The 18,869-nt window shown below is 35.2% G+C and overlaps 1 protein-coding gene across 2 annotated transcripts in view; it reads left to right on the top strand.

Moving 5' to 3' along the window:
* Window positions 1-17,461: 17,461 nt before the first annotated feature.
* The window catches only part of Hapln1 (hyaluronan and proteoglycan link protein 1), a 77,831-nt gene continuing 76,423 nt past the window's right edge, over window positions 17,462-18,869 (top strand). For both annotated transcript variants that reach the window (XM_047556078.1, XM_047556076.1), the window contains exon 1: window positions 17,462-17,559. The gene's annotated coding sequence lies outside the window, so the exon portion shown is untranslated. The remainder of the gene's footprint in view (window positions 17,560-18,869) is intronic.

The following is an 18,869-nucleotide window of genomic DNA, read 5'->3' as shown; positions in this document are numbered from 1 at the left end:
GAAGAGCAAAAATATTGAAGAAGAAATGGTACTATATTGGAGCAAAGTTTTATATACTTGAATTAAGTTCATGTCAATCTATACTAGATTGTTTTAAAATGTTCATTTGCAACTATCTTGCTAATCATTAAGAAAATAACCAAATGTCGTAGTTAAAAATCTATAAGGAAAGGACAATAGTATTCTAGAAAATATGTATTTAACACAAAGGAAAATCAATGAAATTATAAAGAATTATAGGACATATAGAAAGCAAATAAAATAACCAATATAAACTGCTTCATCAGTAATTATTTTCCACATAAGTAAATTAAAACCCTCAATCAAAGGCAGAGTTTGGGACTGGAGTTGTGGGTCACTGGTAGGACACTTGCCTAGCATGTGTGAGGCCCCAGTTTCGATCCTCAGTCCCATATTAAAAATAAATAATAATATAAAAGTATTGTATCCATCTACAACAACGAAAAGGAAAAAAACAAAACATACAGGTCTGGAATGTAACTCAGTGGTGAGTCCAAATCCCATTTAAAAAAAAAAAGTCAGAGTTTGGGGCTAGGGTTGAGGCTCAGTGAGAGAGTTTGCCTAACATGTGTGAGGCACTGGGTTTAGTTCTCAGTACCGCATATAAATAAGTGAAAAAATAAAAGTCCATTAACAACTAAAAAAAATATTTAAAAAGAAGGCAGAGTTTGCAAAAAATGGATAAATGTCCCACCTATTTGAAACATCTATAGAAACACACTTCTTATTTTAGATACAAATAGGTTGAAATGAAATGATGGGAAAATGTATACCAGGAAAACAGTAACAAAGGGAGCTGGGATGACTAAACCACAAATGAAAAAGAAAAAGATTCTAGGACAAAAAAATTTGTTAGAGACAAAGGACATTTTACAACTTTGAATGGTTAATCTACTAGGAACATTTAAAAACACTGACCTGGGCTGGGTTGTGACTCAGTAGTAGAGTTGAGGAGCTCAGTGGGCCTGCTCTCCAGAGAAACTGAGGAAAATTATAAATAAAACCAATTATTTTATTCTCTGAAAATGGTCCTGAGTATAAGGACCTCATGCTTGTCTAGCATGTTTGAGGCACTGGGTTCAATTCTCAGCACCACATGTAAATAAAAGAATAAAATAAAGGTCCATCAACAACTAAAAAAGAAAAAGTTGAAAAAAAAAATCCTGACTCAAGTAGATGAAGTGAAACTGATAAAATTAAAGGAAGAAACACACAATTCGATAATAAATCAGGAGATTTCAATACACTGTTTTCAATGTATACAACAGCTAGCGGATGATCACCAAGCAAATAAAAAACTTAACCACAAGCTAACTAGACACAACAGACACCTACATAACACTCTATCAAACAACATATTCTTCTCAAGTACACATGGAACATTCTCCAGGAGAGACCACATGCTGACCCAGGAACAAACTTCCCTCGGTTTGCTAGGACTGAAATTTCAAAAATTATATTCTTTAGCCACAGTAGAATTAAATTAGAAATTAATAATGATGGCTTTTAGGAAATGTGCAAATATGTGTAAATTAAACCGCACAGTACTAAATGACTGATGGATCAAAATAAAATAAAAATAAAATTTCATTACAAATGAATAAAAACAAAAACATAACACACTTATGTAATGTGGTCAAAGCAGTGTTTTAGGGAAAATATAATGCTATAAACACCAAGATTTAAAAATTTTTCTCAAATCTATAGCTTAACCTTTAACCTAAAGAAATTACAAAAATCGGTGTAAACTAAACCCAAACCACACAATGGAAAAGAACAATAAAGAGAATATAAATAATGAGGTAGAGAATAGAAAACATTAAAGAAAGTCAACAGACACAAAAGCCAGAAAAGTCAGTAGAACTGGTAAGCTTTTTGTTAGAATGACCAATAAAAAAGAAAGATTCTAATTACTAAAATCTGGATGAGAAACTATCACTATCAATCTACAGAAATTAAAAGAATTATAAGGGAATATTGAATTATATGCCAACAAATTAGATAACTTAGCTTGAATAGAAAGAGTCCTTTTAAGACAAAAACTATTAGAACTGACTCAAAAAAAAAAAAAAAGATTTGCATTGACCTATATTAAGTGAAGTATTAAATGACTAATTAAAACTTTCCACGAAGAAAATGCTATACCTGGAGGTCTCAATGATAAATTCCACTAAATACTCAAAAAAGAATTAATAAAAACCTTTCAAAACTTTTCCAAAAAAGAAGGAAACACTTCTCAATCCCTTCTATGAGGCCAGTATTATCATTATACCAAAACCAAAGGTATCACAAAAAGAAACTTCGTTAGTATAGAATTAGTTAGTATTCGTTTGTGAGTATAGAAATAAAAATCCTCTACATAATCTAAAGTTCATCCATTCTTCTCTCACTCACACCCCCTACCGCAATATATATCATCCGTCCACTTATCAGGGAAAACATTTGGCCTTTGTTTTTTTATGTAGAAGAAAATGAGAGGGGGAGGGGTATGAAAAATGGTGGAATGAGACAGACATCATTACCCCATGTATATGTCTGATTACACGAATGGTGTGAATCTACATCGTGCACAACCACAGAAACAAAATGAGGTACCCCATTTGTGTACAATGAATCAAAATGCAGTTTGTAAAAAATAAATAAAAAAAATTTGTTTTCTATAAATTTAAGTTAAGGAGTGACAGAAAAGTTTATGTTGAAAAGTATACATTCACACAATGTACACAGATGAAATAGAAAACTAAAGTTCTGGTGGATTAAAGTAAAATTATTAAATTGCATTATTGCCTTTTGGTACATGAAAATTCAAGTGGATGATATTTATCGATCTCTTTGGAGGCCTATTACAATATTATAACAAAATGTAAATGAAACAAAAATATATTGGTTGACTACATTTATCTAGAACTTACAGAATAAAGTAATTTTTAAAGAGGAAAAAAAAATACTCAATGTTTAGTAGAAGGAATCCAGGAACACATAAAATGGATTATATAACACAATCAAGCAGAATTTACCTCAGGAATGAAAGGATAGTAACCTTAACATCTGCCACAAAATCAACTAATACGTACATCATAGTCATAGACTAAATGATAAAACCACAGGGTCACTTCAATCAATTCAGAATATCACTTGACTAAGTCCAAAATCTTCTCAGGATAAAAGCATACAACAAACTGGAACTAGAAGGGGACTCACCCAACTCATAAAGGGCATTGGTGGAATAACCCAACACTAACTTAATGGTGAAAAGAGTAAAGAATTTCCTATTAAGATAGAAATAAGTCTTTTGAACTCAACATTGTATTGGAGGTTCTCGTCAGGGAAATTAGGCAAGAAAAATAAATGAAATTCATTCAGATTAGAAAGGAAAAAGTAAAACAATCTCTACTTTCCGATGACATCACTCATGTTTAAAACAGTTCCCAGGTCATTCTTCTTTGCAGCACAATGCAAGGTGTTGCAGGTATAGGAAGTGGTTCCTGATTCCCGGCTGACTTTCACTGAGGAGTTTGTTTCCCCTCCTACCGGTCCCCTCCTTCCTTGCCACAGAGTCCTTTATGTCTTCACGCTAGCCACAGCAGGTCAGAACCTTCTCATGCTTAGAATCTCATGACTTTCTCTTCTGTAATGAGCTGGGGAAAACGCAACAACAAAACTAAATAAACAAACAAAACTATTCTGCTTTTAAAAGGACTCATGTTGGAGAGGATGTTGGGGGAAAATGTACACTCATACGTTGCTGGTGGGACTGCAAATTGGTGGAACCATTAAGGAAAGCAGTATGGCGATTCCTCAGAAAACTTGGAATGGAACCACCATTTGGCCCAGCTATCCCATTCCTTGGTTATACCCAAGGACCCTAAATCTGCATGCTACAGTGATACAGTGACATCAATTTTTATAGCAGCTCAATTAACAATAGCTAAACTATGGGATCAACCTAGATGCCCTTCAACAGATGAATGGAAAAAGAAATGTGGTACATATACACAATTGAATATTACTCAGTCTAAAAGAAGAATGAAATGATGGTCTTTGCCAGTAAATGGATGGAACTGGAGAATGTCGCCTTATGTGAAGTAAGTCAATCCCAAAAAACCAAAGGCCGAATGTTTTCTCTGATATGCGAATACTAACTCACAATTAATAGGGCAGCAAGGGAAGAATAGAGGTACTTTGGACTAGGCAGAGGGGAGAGAAGGGAGGGGAAGGGGTGTAGAGGTAGGAAGGATAGTAGAATGAATCTGACATTATTACCCTATATGCATATATGACTGCACAATTGGTGGGATTCTACATTATGTACAACCAGAAGAATGGGAAGTTATACTCCATTATGCATGACGAGTCAAAATTCTTTCTACTACCATGTAAACTAATTAGAACAAAAAAAGTATTTTTTTTTTTTTTAAAAAGGGACACATGTAATTATATCAGCCCAATAAGATAATTTCCCTGTTTATGTGTCAACTTATTTGAAACAATGTTTGGAAAATCCCTTCATAGTGGTACCTAGATTGGTGGTTTTCTGAAAACTGGGAAAAGGTATATGTACAGCAAGGGCCAGTAAACTGGGGAAAGGGAAATCTTGAAATTCTTCCTGGATTATTAGCTTTCAACAAACTGGCTAAACTGTCAGAGCCACATGTATAAGAACTTTTTCTGTACAAGAGCAGGGACAATGAATGCCAAACTACATGGCATTGTAGATTCTCTTTGTATTTTTACATGCAAAGATAAAAGATTGATCCTTGCTACAGGAGCGTGTGTGTTGCTAGAATATAAATAGCATAGAAGGTGGCTATGAATGTGAGTAAAAGGTGGCTAGAACACAATGTGAAGTGGAAGGTAGCAAGTGAAGCTGCACAGACAGGCAGAGTCCAGTGCTTTTTGTTTTATTAAAGAGATTAAGCTTTATTCCACAGATAGCAGGAAGCAAGAACATTTCCCTTGTACCCAGATTGCTCTAATAAGTGTAAGGAAAATGGACTCTGGAACCCAACTGCCTGGGTTTATATCTTGCTCTGTTCACTACTAGCTCTGTAAACTTGAATAAGTTATTTAATCTCCCTGTGCTTCAATTATCCCATCTGTAAAATTCAAATAATACAGCTACTCACTTTATGGGGTCATCTTGGGGAATAAAAGAGTTAATACATGGAAAGCACTAGGACAGAGACTGATAGGTAATAAGTACTACTTAAGGATTTGCCAATATGGTCATTGTTGAAACTGAGGACATCTTTAAAGAGCTATTTAAATAATGAAACAGGATGAAGGCAATGGCAGCAACAACTTGGACACTTAGAACAAATTGAGAAATATTAGAAAGTAAATTTGACTGAACTTTGATATGGGAATGATGCAAAAGCAAATGAGAATGACTCCTGGTATTTCTGGTTTAAGTGAATGGGTAGATGATGTCTCCATGAGCCAAGGTAAGAAAGAAAAGAACCGTATTTGTGGTGGGCTGGTTGAGTATAGATGGTCCCTTTGGGCATACAGTCGATATATGTCTGAAATAAGAGTCTAAATCTAAAGATGCTGTTGTAGTCAGTTTTTTTGCTGCTGTGACTAAATGATCTGACCAGCACAATTATAGAGGAGGTAAGGTTTATTTGAGGGCTCAAGGTTTCAGAGTCCTTAGTCCATAGAAGGCTAACTCCATTCTCGGGGCTTGAGGTGAGGTAGAACATCATGGTGGAGGAGTGTGGCAGAGAAGCAGCTCACCTCATCAGGAAAGCAGAGAGAGTCTCCACTCACCAGATACAAATATATACCCCACAGCCATACCCCAATTCCAATATTGTCCTGCCACAACCTACTGCTTCAATTAGTCCATCAGGGATTAATTCACTGATTGGGTTAAGACTCTCACAACTCAATTATTTCTTCTCTGAACTTTCCTGCATTGTCTTACATGTGAGCTCTTGGGGGACGCTTCACATCCAAACCATAACAGATGCAGATTCAGGAGTGATTTCCATTTAGATGACAGATAAATGAAATTATCTAGGAAGAACATGTAAAGAGGAAAAGAGTAACATCAATTACTGAAACCTGTCAAGTATTAAAGTCATGGCAGAAGAGGAAAGACATTCAAAATAGGCAAGCAGTAGTCAGAGATTTAGAAGAACATGCAGAGAATATCACAAAACCTAACAAAATAAATAATTTTATAAACAAGAAATGTGAACAATATAATCAAAAGTTGAAAATATGAACTGAATAGTGTCAATTGGTTTTAAAGTTAACATTACTCTGTCATAAGTATCCCCAATGATAATAGGAACATGGATGAGGCAGCAGCCAGGCTACTGTGATGGGCAGAGTTCAGGAAAAAAAAAATGTCTTCGTATGCTAGAAGGAAGTTCAAAAGGTAAGCAATTTGTCTGCCCAGCATAGCTTGTCTGTAAGTAAATTATCTAGCATGTAGTACTTAAAATTCTCCACAATTATAGTTCAAGCATTTCTTTAACAACATAGTTAGCATTTACTTCATGTGAAACATAAACCACCTATGATTCAAAGCTCCAAATGCATCTCAAGAATTTCTGGATCATCTTTAACTCCAAGATAATTCCAAGTTTGGAGGGCTGTTTTCCCTGAGCAATAATGGCTGACATTTGTTGAACAGTTTATCAACTTGGTAAGAGTTATGCTATCCTCATGCAATAGTTCAGTTAACCCTCACATAACTCAGCAATCAAGAGCCATTATTACCTTTACTTTATAGTAGATGAACTTTCAGTTTGGAGAGGGTAAAGAACCTGCCTGAGCATAAAATTGGGGAGTGGGTGTGCCCATATTTGAATCTAGTCATTGTCTGTACACTATGGTGTGTTCACTATGGATTCTCTTCCACATGCTTACAGTTTATTCTCTCTGAATGAAAAAGTTTGGTTAAGAAAACAAACAGATGGAGATGGTCAAAGGGGATGAGGTTTCAGTTATGCAGATAAGTAATTTCTGGAGATCTTCTCTAGCGCATAGTGACTATAGCCAACAACATGTCTCATATACTTAAAATTGACTGGAGGGTATAACCTAATAAAAACATTAGAAATTAACTCAATAATGACTCAGGAACTGGACTACTTATCAGGGGAATAACTCAAGTCTATGACTATGACTTTCCCTTTTCTCTTTCAGAATTTGCCTGTAAGCCATGGCAAAGCATATATCACCACCTAAACTAATGAGAAATCAGAAAATAGAAAATGTGAACTTAAATAAGAAAGTCAGCCTTAAGTAAAACTAACAATCAGTGAACTCTGGGCTCTGAACCCTCTCTCCCTTTCTCCTTCACTTCCAAGCTTACATGAATGGGCACACAACATCCCTCATTCCCTCTGTTCCACTCTTCCAGCACAAACCCTGGATTAGGTTAACCATTCTACTCATTCCACAATCAAAATACATAAAGAATACATCAAATGTCTATGTTTCATGGGTTCTTACACATTCCAGGAATGTTTCATTCTGCCTTTCCTTTTTCTTAAACTTTGCATATATATTGAATAACTGATATTATTTAATATCTTTCCCTCTGGCCCTATTTGGGTAGCCTCTTCTGTCTCTTACCTAAATCTAAGAGGTCTTGGTAGATGTTTACAATTTTTTCTTTCTTATATTTTCTGGTTAAATATCTATGCCTATTCAATAAAATGATAGCACATTTTATTTCATTTACTGATCAAAGGTTCATCTTTCATGTAATAACCCCTAATTACAAGTACTGCCACATAAAGAGCGAGTATGTCACTTTGTTTATACTATTGCCAGAATAAGCAAATTTAAAATGGTGTCTGCCAGAGATACTTTTAAGAAAAACAACAACAACAAAACCCCAATCGTGGGGACTCCAAATACTGTGGCTGCCTGGTGGGAGCTAATTTTGAACAGACATACCTCTTGCCGTCCCTCAAATTATACCATTGATGCTGCCTCCCACTCTGTTTGTAGGTAGGATCATCCCAGCTCAAACTAATTCAATGCCATTTCTTATTAATAGATCTGGGAGATTTCTAAGGAGGAATGTGTAAACTAGTGTAGGGAAACACTTTTCTCTCAAGCTTCAATACCATTCAAAGATTCAATTAAGGACACCCTGGCCACGAACCCAATCTCAGTTAAGGAGTTTTTCTCTTTAATATCTTTATTTATTTTTTCCTTTTCAAATAGAACTGTATTTTTTTAAATGGAAAATTTTGGCCAAGGGTACATTACTGAAGACAAAGCAATGAATAAAATGAATTTAGTTCCTACCCTAGGGTAACTTATTTCTACCAAAAGAGATAAATAAAAACATGCTGTAAAGATATTCAGGATGCTTCAGGAGCAAATGACAGGGAAACTGAAACTGTATTTCTTACAGGGAAAAATTAGATGCCATGTATTTCCAAATCTACTATAGTTTCCAAAGTTTATCATTCCTCATTGAAAAATACCTAAGAAAATAAATGGAAGTGAAAATGGCCTTAATTGAGGACCTTTGTTGGTTCTGGTTATCTGTAACTGCTCTTTTAATTACTAAAATTGTTTGGAATTTGGTAGATAGCAATCTTATGTATCTTAAGTATAATAGTTTAATCCAGTTTAAAATATAATTTTATAGAGATTAAAATTCACAAAAAGCAAATGCAAGGTTTTCAGTGTTTTGACATATCAAGTGGGTAGACTATTCCCAAAGGGTAGTCCTTAAGTACAAATAGAAACAAAAGCAATTCTCTTTTTGTCTATGTACTTGTAACTTCTTAGTATGAGAGAATCAAAGGATATCTCTGAGATAAACCAACACAAATTTATCTGGCAAGGTAATGAGCATTCTAAACTGACTACCTCATTTTACGTTTCCAAGCATCAAAGATTCACAGGTATAAACCTTTCCCTGAAAAGACATGTGTTTTATTGAACAGTAGGATGCAATGACCTCTGTAGACACTACTTACCAATATATGAAATAACACACACATACACATATTTATTTCAGCCAAGCATAATATCTGCAACATATAGCAAATTGAATAAAGCAAATAACTCCATAGTTGTTCATGCATATTCTGATACAGGAACACAATGACTTATAGCATTTTAAGGAGAGACTATTTTATCAGTCAATTGCTCCTGCTCAATCTATGGTTTAGAGTAAAATCTACCTTTATTTTGAAATTAAAAACAACAATATCTTAACCACTCATCCCATTAAAGTAACAAATATGGACTATTATCAAATACTTTCTTCTTAGAGGTGAAGTGAAAAAACATAAAACAAAGAAAGAAAAATATAGCCATGCATCTATTGTAATTCTTATTCTTTCATAATATCATTATACATAAAGATTTTAGGCCTTAAAATTAGTATTTTATTATTTAAGAACCTTCTTTTTAAATCTAAACCCTAAGGAAAAAAGATCTTTGACAGCCAGAACTTTGAAGAATCAGTGTGACAAAATATGCTTCAAGCTCAATTACTAAAAAAGAAAAAGAAAAAAAATTGTGGTAGAATAAGTCCATTTTCATAGTTCAGTTTTTAAAGAAGGGTGATCATAATATGACATACATATTTTACATAGAAATGAAAATAACACTGTGAGTCTTAAAATCACTTTAAATAATTCATGATCTTAATAGCAAAATTTCAAAATAGAAATATCACCACCATGAATAAAGATTAAAAGAAGATTAATTATTGAAAATCAGTAGCAATGAAGCTGCCTGCCTGACAGTCCACTGAGCACAAAGTTTTACTTTACCAAAGAGCCACAACTTACTCCTAATCCACTGAAATATTTTACTTCAAAACCTTATATATCACCTTTCTCTGGAACTATATGGAAACTAAGAAATATATTACAACATATTTTGAATGATATATCATATGTTAAAAGCTCCCAAATTTGTGCTTGTTTATATTACCTAAGTGGTTGGTAGGACTGTGAATGTTCATTTGGCATGGATCTCATGGGACTCCCTGCTACCTTTTTAAATAACCTGGGAGCATTAAAAATGAAAACTAATAAAGTGGTGTACACATTTCAAGTTTTTAAAAAGATACTCCAGTTGAGGGGGGTGGTGTGTCTGAACTCTGTTCACTACTACTCTGATAACAGCACTCAAATAATAAGAAATACTCAAATAACACTAAGTCGAGTATTCACAAAAAGTTCACAAAGTGATCAAACAATAATACAAAAGTTTCAAGTATATTTTTTGCTCTACAAATATTTGTCTATTATTATGAGTCTAGATATTACAAGAATGGAGCACAGTGACTATGAAATGGGAGTACAAAATTCCGTTTAGCAAGACCTATTTATTTAAGAAAGTTTCATGCATAGTAATGATGTAGTCAAAAATATGTCTTAAGAGACTAGTGAACAACCGTATTCAATTAGCTTCATCCTAAAATAGTGTTCTACTCTTTCCAGACAATTTTATTAATTCAAAGAATGAAGAATGTTACTCTGTGACCAAGTATAGTAAAGCCATGTAGATTTTGACATATAGGTCACAAAATTAAATACACAGCTCAGATTTTTTGGGCTCAACTCTCTAGGAAGCCTTGTTAAAAAAAGTTTTGATGAAGAAATTGTTATATCCGGAGCTATGGTAGAATGGAATAACATTACAGGTGTGTGGAAGCACACCCCTGACAAGAGGAAGAAAGTTCTGGAAGGCAACCAGGACGCTATTTCAAAGAGAAGGATTCAAATAAGAATAAAAATATCCTAATTTAAAAGGAGACATTTATGAGAAACAATAAATGAACCAAATTGAGTCCAGGTCAAAGAATATTACTATTTTTTAATTGAACATAAGCCCAAAGAGTCTAACTCAAAATCACTTACCAGTTTTTTTTTTTTCTGCTTACCTATTCACTCTGGATTTCACCATGATTCAACTCAATCAACTTTGCTCCTACATGTATAAAACACTGTGCTTTAGGTGGGGTGGGAGGCAGCACTGAAAGTTGTAAGAATGAATTAGCAATGTATTTGTAATATAAAGCATTTAGTTAGATCATTTTAGTTTATTTTTAATTCTAAAAATTTATACATGTATTTAGTGTTGTTAGAAGGGAGGATGAGGAGAACTTAGAGGTCCTTAAGAGGGAAAACTTCTGGGAGATTCCTAGACTCTGAAGTTACTATCGATTGTTTCAATGCATGAGCTAAGAGGTAGTCACTCCAAATTTGCATAATTTCAGTATTTTCATGTTCCTAAATTACTTGCCTTGCAGCTTAAAAAGATACAACAGTATTCATTTGCACTAGTAAGCTCTATCTAGCTCACTTAAGTCAGTATTACTGAAGATATTGTGTCTTTCACAGTGGGGCTAACAGTAATTAGGACAAATGGAAAAACATTTCTTCTTTTTCTTTTCTTCTTTGGTAGATAGTCTTTATTCCAGTTTATGCTTTAGTGCCTTAATTTAACCATATATTAAAACTACTAGATTGTGGTTAGGGATTTCCTGTTTCCAGTATAATCAATTGGTTGGGCTAGTCTGTGAAAGCAAGTATTAAAGATAAATGCACGTAAGACTATTTCCACATGAACTGTTCAAAGGCTCTTCCCAAAATCCTTTGACTTCATCAGTGCTTAAAATAAGTGAGCTTTTTGATGACCTAAATTAAAAGGGAAAGAAAGGGACATAACTATATATCCATATCTATATTTCTATATATAGATTTTATATACATCCATATCTATATTTATATATAGATTTTATATATAGAGATATCTACATATTTATATTTATATGCAGATACCTACATCTAGCTACAATTATATTAAATATAGAGGATCTTAACTTTTCTTTAAAAAACCAACAAGTCCCTGCCTAAAATTTAGATGTAAGAGATTAATTGTGTATTTGTGGAAATAATAGGAAAATTAGATTGTAACTACCAAGTTGAGCATACATATATATACATTTCAAAAACATTCAGATGTTTATAAAATACTTAATGAAATTTTAGCAAGAGGCATGTTGTCTAAGTATGTATATTAAAATTCTGTTTGGTAGACTATCCCTAAACTTGTTACTTACTAATCTCTTCCTTTTGAAATGTGTCTTCTCGAACTTCTGATACAGTATATTCCAGTCTTTCACTCTATCTCCATGACAATTCTAGACTATTTTCCTTCACTTACAAATAATCAAAGCCATATACTTCAGGCTTTCCTGAGTAGTGTTGCCCTGTGCCAACCTTGATGCATTAGCTAATTCACCCATTTCACCCTAAGAAAGACTAGATATAAATCACTCCGGCCCAATTAGACTTAACAACCTTTCTCTGAAGGTTATAAGAAAAAAAAGAGCAGGAAGCAAATATAGTGAGGAGTACATTTACTTATAGGAATAACTGGTTTGAATTTAAAAGAACTATATAAATGTAAGTGAAAAAATCAATATTCAAGTGGCTGATATTGTAATTCTAAGATAATAACACTATTTGTCACTAACCACAATCTAGTTTCCTATGAGAGCCAAATATTTTATCTTAGCTGATTTGATTTATGTAATCACTCATCAGGCAAGCTTAGAAGAAAAATATGTATTATGTTTCTTTTAATTATATGAGATCAATAACAATGATAAAATGATTAATCAACCTTTGATGATCTATTATTTATGCCATTGGATATTAGATGCAAAACTCTCTCTGAAGTAGCTCATTCAATGACTACATTTTCTCATTTATTTTTGTTTTTTTTCAACTACAAAGAATTTCATCATTTCAACAATAGTAATAAACATTTTTTGATCAGCTTCTAACATCAAAGCTGTGTGCTAGACATTGAAGGTATAAAAATATAATATCTGCCCTCAGAGAGCTTATGGTGCACCTGCTGAAAAAACTAACCACATGAAAACACAAATGTAAGTCCAAAACAGTGTAAAAGCAGCAAATCGGTGCTTTCATCATAATATAGACTATTAAGACAATCAAAGGAAATAGCATTGAATCTGGGCATATTACAAAATGAAGAAAATTCAATTAATTGTGAAATCAACAATTTGTTTGAAAAGTAATAAAGGAAGAGTTTGGGCATTATGGGAAGAAGAAATATATTAAGAAAATAATAAATTAAGGAAAGGGTAATGGATAGCTCTGTGAAACCAAAAACAATCTAACAAACATGAGAACATACAGGCACTTCCTTCTTAGGAGTCAAGGATATTCATCACTCTGTATGATATTCTTTTGGCCTCACCAGCTTCTGGAACAGCTCTGCTTTTAACATTTGAACAATTTATTGCCTAATTATTAGTTTGCCCTTTGAAGAGTCTGTCTGCAGGACTTTCTGAGAGTGAGCACAGAAAGTGGGCCCTTGGAAAATTATCTCCCCCATTGCATTTAAAGCAAAATAACCTTTTATCAAATGCTTTGTAACCATTTAGAATATTGGATTTGTATTTTAATCATTGAGTTCAACAGGATATAGCCAGTGGAAGGACTTAATTACAAAGGATGTCTTTCTCATGGTTATGTCCCCCATCCCAAGAGGTGCTTTAATGAGTTCTGAGCCCTCAGACAGGAAAGGTCAAATGGCTTTCTTTCCCCTGGTACCTCAAAGTGCACATAGCTGCACCTTTATCTTAGCAGATGGTCAACCAGGTATAATATTAGCCTGAGGCAAAAATTCCAGGAAACAAGGGTTCACAGGGAAGCAATTCTCTGGAATTCAGTGGATAATAGAGCAGTCTGTTTCAGAGATTGAAGAGGGGATAAATTTAGATAATTTCCCACTTGAATACAAATGTATATTTCACTAGGAATGTAACATGCCAGGAGGAATATACCATTTTGCTTGAGAATTACATAGGAAAGATTCATGATATTGTTCATTGATATTTGTTAAATGTTGAAAATGTTATTGCTATGTTCATACTGTGCACATATCAAATTTATATAAGGTGAAAAATAGCTGAAATTTCCTTTTTGACACTTGAAAGGTTTAGTATTTCTTTTTTATGAATAAGTCTAATTGTACAAATTATCTTAATTATAGCAAAGACTATGAAGTTACATTTTATAATGCCCATTTGACTTTTCTTATTATTAAAAATACTTTCCTATTATGCTAAACGAAGATCTTCCCTAAGTGTTTATTGCTCTCTTTATGAAAGGGGGGGGGATGCATGTGTGTGTGTGTGTGGTGTGTGGTGTGCGCGCGCCCGCGCTCGCACGCACATAAACCTTTAGCCCTAAATTTATGTTACTTTTATAGAACTGGCTTTGGTTTTCAACTTTGATTTTTAGGATTTTGTATTTCTAGCACTAGTCCACTAGTCAGGTAATTAAGTAGAATTTGACAAAAATTCTAAGCGCTATATAAATCATTGTAAAAATCAATGTAGCAATTTTTATTCTTTCTCAAAATGTAAAAAGGTGGCCTCCTCACCCTTCACTAAATTGAAAACAAAACAAAATTTAATGTACAATGAAACATATGACTTTCACACAAATTACTAATGTTCATAATTAGGTTGAATCTGTAAACACAAAATATTTTTTTCAATATGCATTTCCTGGAAAAGATATTTGGAGCTTTTTAAAAATAATTTACACCTTTCTAAAATATTAAAAGCCATGAAAATAGATATGCATTTATTTGCTTACTTGTTTGTAATTGTTTTACTATAGCTTCTTATAGTACCTGTGGCCTGATGCAAATTCTAATGGTTAATCAAAGTAGAGTACACTTCTAAGAAGTTATATGGCTAAACATTAACTGAACACAAAAAATCTTTTTAAAAGATACTTAAGGCTAATTTCAAGGTAATTTTAAATAATTAGCAAAAGTGAATGGAAATGTACATAATGCCAATTAAACTAAGCTTCAATAACACTTAAAGGACTCACTATAGGCAAGAAAATATTGTGATTAAACACTGGAGATCTGTTAGCAGAGACTAGTAACTAGGCAACTGGAAATAGGAAGTTGGAAGGAGAGGTGGGAAAGAATTGACAGCATGACTTGTCAGGAGTAGCAGAGGTAAGCTGTCATTATTTCTGGAAGCCTAACTCAATTGGTGGGGTTACGCCTGAAAGTGGAAAAAAAATATTCTAGTGAAATTCACTATAGTGTGACTAATTTGCAAAACATCGTCTTGGGTGGCTAATAGAGAATTTCTGAGGAGAATGCACTGAATTCTTTTAATGCTGTACTGGAATAAGGGAATATAGCAAGCACAAGATAAAGGAATGTATGCCCTCCATGAAAGAGCTGATCTCATTTAACTCATTTCAGGCAACTGCCAGAAATTAGGTTTTTAAACTAAGGAAAGAAGATCAGTATTTATAAACTACCTCCATGTCATTTCAGAGTCATGCACTACCAGTCTCACCACCTTATGGTGCTTTAATATAAAAATTGCAGTATATTTAAATCTAATTTCTCTATGTTCTTTAAAATATTCACCATCCTGGACATTTTCAAGAAATAATATAAAAACACTTCACAGTTGAGAAGTAGAGATGTATCTGATTTTTATGTCAGTTACTGTGGAGACCTCAATAGTCACCAAGTTAACAAAATTGCAAAACCGTTAGCCTGTTTCCTCTGTGATGAAACAGGAAGGGGAAAAAATGAAAGAACCATGACCAGTTTTGGAATTTCCAGAAAGGTGTTGAATCTCCTGTTGGAGGACTCATTTTTAATTATTTATTTAGAGTGTAACTATCTTCATTTAATAAAAAAGAAAAAAGAAAAGAAAGAAAAAGAAAAAGAAAGAAAGAAATATAAAGAAGCACGTGCTAATTTATCAACGATCCAATGACCTGGAGCCAAGAACCGCTCGGATGCTTCAGAGAAAGGCGGGAAGAAGCCATTTTACTGTATCTTTCTTTTCCCGCCTCTCCCCAGAGACCAGGAGGAAGCGGCGGGTCGCCGCAGCTTAGGCTTTATCTCTAAGACAATAGCGCGCTCTCCGCCACCGGGACGGCTCAGATGGAGAGCCCATGCCCACCACAAGCTCATCTACCCACGAGTCACCTGCCCACCGGTGTCCCTGACCGTGGTCCCTCCAACCCCGCCTTCCTAGCTCTTCTACCCACTAGTCCCCTGCCCCGTAAGACCCTTTGTCCCTTGGGTCCCCCACCCCACTGTGGCCTCCGCCTGAGTCGCCGTGGTCCAGAGGCGCCCGCAGTCCCACCCGCGCCTCCCCTAGCCAGTGGGGCAGATCCGTGGACTAGGCGGAGCACCCCTGGACGCCTCCCAGCGCCCCGCGCCCGTGGCGCGCTGCACCCCAGACTCTCAGGCGGGCGCTAGCGTATCGCCTCCTCCCTGGCTCGGGCCCCTCGGGCTTGTTTGCTTGTCCTCAATCCCCCGGCCAGACCGCTCCCTCCTCCCGGCTGCTCAACAGCCGTTTGCTTCCTGCCGTGTGTTTCTTTTTTTCCCTTTCCTAGTCTCCATCAAAGGTTGCTCTGTTATTGAAAATATGAAGCCATTTCCTCTCCAAACCCTTGGTACTCAAGGCGGGAATCAATGGACCTATATACTCTCTCTCAAGTTATAATAAATGTCTATTTGTCCAGGAGCGTTTCTCTCGTGTCCCCGCATCTTCCTCAGTTTATTTTAGGTGCGTGCGTGCGTGCGTGGTGTGCGCGCGCGTGTGTGTTGTGGTGTGTTTAAGCGCGCGCTTGCGCGCCCTGTCTCCATCTGGTTCTAATCCTGAGTATGGATCCATAACCAAAACCCACCCATCCCGTCTCCCCTTGCATTCCTCACTCTATAAATAAATCCAGGTTCTTTGGGCACTGTCATCCAGGGATACAATAGCAGTTGTTTGTTAAAGGAAATTTAAAACCAATACTGATACTGAGTCCTTATGCTACAGGCGATTTGGGCAAAAGTTTATTAAGTTAAGCAAGTTTTATATGTACCGTTATCGTAGTTGTCTGTTTGTTAAGGAAGGACATCTTCTACCATGGATCTTCTTTTAAACAGGGACTATAAAACAAGGCGAAAATTGTGTGGGGAGTCTGTCTCACCCAGCTGCCTCACAGATTATTCCACAGACCCTTGCCCCATCCCCTCTGGACAGATCAAGGAAAGAAGTGTGGTGTGGGTGGGGCTTGTGGTTGAGATTGCCGCTTTTCCTTAACCCCAGAGAGGGATGGTCCGGGATCTGAGCAGAGGGGAAAGTCATCTAAGAGGCTGCTGTTTTACAAGGTCTGGCACAGAAGTGCCCCTCCCTTCCTCCCTGAAGTTTGCATGAAGTGCACGTTAGGCTGTAATTAGGGGATCTGGGAGGAGAACTTTCCTGGTGACGCTTTGCTTTTCTTCTGCTCTTGGTGAGAAAAAGTGCCTCCTTCTTCCCAGGATCAGGACCTCTGCCATCCAGCGCCACAAAGAGACATTCTACACACACACGCGGGCGCGCGCGCATAGCCACCCACACACACTCGCCCAGAGACAAACTTAAGGTGAGGAGAAAGAGCACTAGCCTCACTTGATCTCCAGCTTCCAACTTAAGTGGGACTTGAGGGCATCTGAACCTCTGGATTTCGGGACAAGGTAAACTTCCATAATATATATATATATATATATATATTTTTTTTTTTTTCCTTTTTCAGACATACTTTGGTGCCTTTAAGATTTCAGAGACAAATGCATATATAATATATACATATATCCAACGAATTTTATTCTTTTCTTCAGTTTTCATTTTAATTTAATGACACCCCAACTTTTTTAAGGTTCATAGTATCAGATAAGATCCTGTTGCAACAAGTAGGATCAGTCTGGAAGTGGGGAAAATTAACTCTACTTTTTCTAGTTTTTGATAGTGCTACTATAAATCTGGTAGGCTCATGGTATCCAAGTGGTGGCTTTTCCATCTGTATTTCAGCAAGCATTTTTATAGCACCTGAGATGAGAAAAGGATAACATAGGCTGAAGGAAGAGCTGAGGCATAGGACTGTCCATTCCAGAGTTTTGTCTTAGAGAATATGTAGATTTATGAGAAAGGAAAGCTATTTTAGTGTTAGGCAATACCTGTTAGATTATAATCTTTAAAATTTTATAGTCTTTGGTCTAGTCTTCTCCAGTTAATTATAAAATGAAGACCAGAGAGTCATGATGCATTTTATACATAGAATGATGTTGGTAGATAATTTCGCCATGCCAAACATTTTAAAATTATAATTAAGATTACTTTTAAATTTACTTAGAGAAGTTATTATGTTGAGACTATTCACCATTGAAAGCAAACCTGAATGTTTTGGGGATTAACTGAAGTTGTTTTCTTCCACTGAATATGATTTGTGTTAAAAATAAGATCATTTATTATTTTGAAAATAAGTTGTTTTATTTTCATTTATCACTGGAAAAATACACAAAGTGGCCAGTACATTTGGGAATTTTTAGGGTGGAAAGTGTTCCTGTACATGTTCCAGTGTGATGTCATAAAATCAAACATACTGGCTGGCTTCTTGGACGCTAGAGGTTCTTAAGAAATAAAGTATGTGCGTTAATTTCTAAGTGAATGTAATAGCTATTCATTGTGAATGTAGTTTCTGGTAAGCATTTCAATTTGATTATTTCAGTGTCCTAAATTGCAGTAATTTTACACACATTACAGTGACTTCGATATTTTAATGGAATCATAAAATGGGAATATTGTCTACCAAAAAATATCATTGTAGTTCTCTCTGGATAAGTTCTAAGGAGATATTTCTTAATCCTTACATCAGTTCTTTACTTCAGTTTCATTTATTGTATGAATGAAAGAAATTTTCCCTTCCATTCAATGAAATAGAATATATGCCAAAGGTATACTTGACCATTTAAACTTTATTGTTTAGTCACAGTTTGATATCTAGTAT

Source organism: Sciurus carolinensis, chromosome 6 (assembly GCF_902686445.1).
Source record: "Sciurus carolinensis chromosome 6, mSciCar1.2, whole genome shotgun sequence".
NCBI lineage: Eukaryota > Metazoa > Chordata > Mammalia > Rodentia > Sciuridae > Sciurus > Sciurus carolinensis.
Note: the sequence above shows the minus strand (reverse complement) of the source record. Positions and strands in the feature narration are given on the sequence as shown.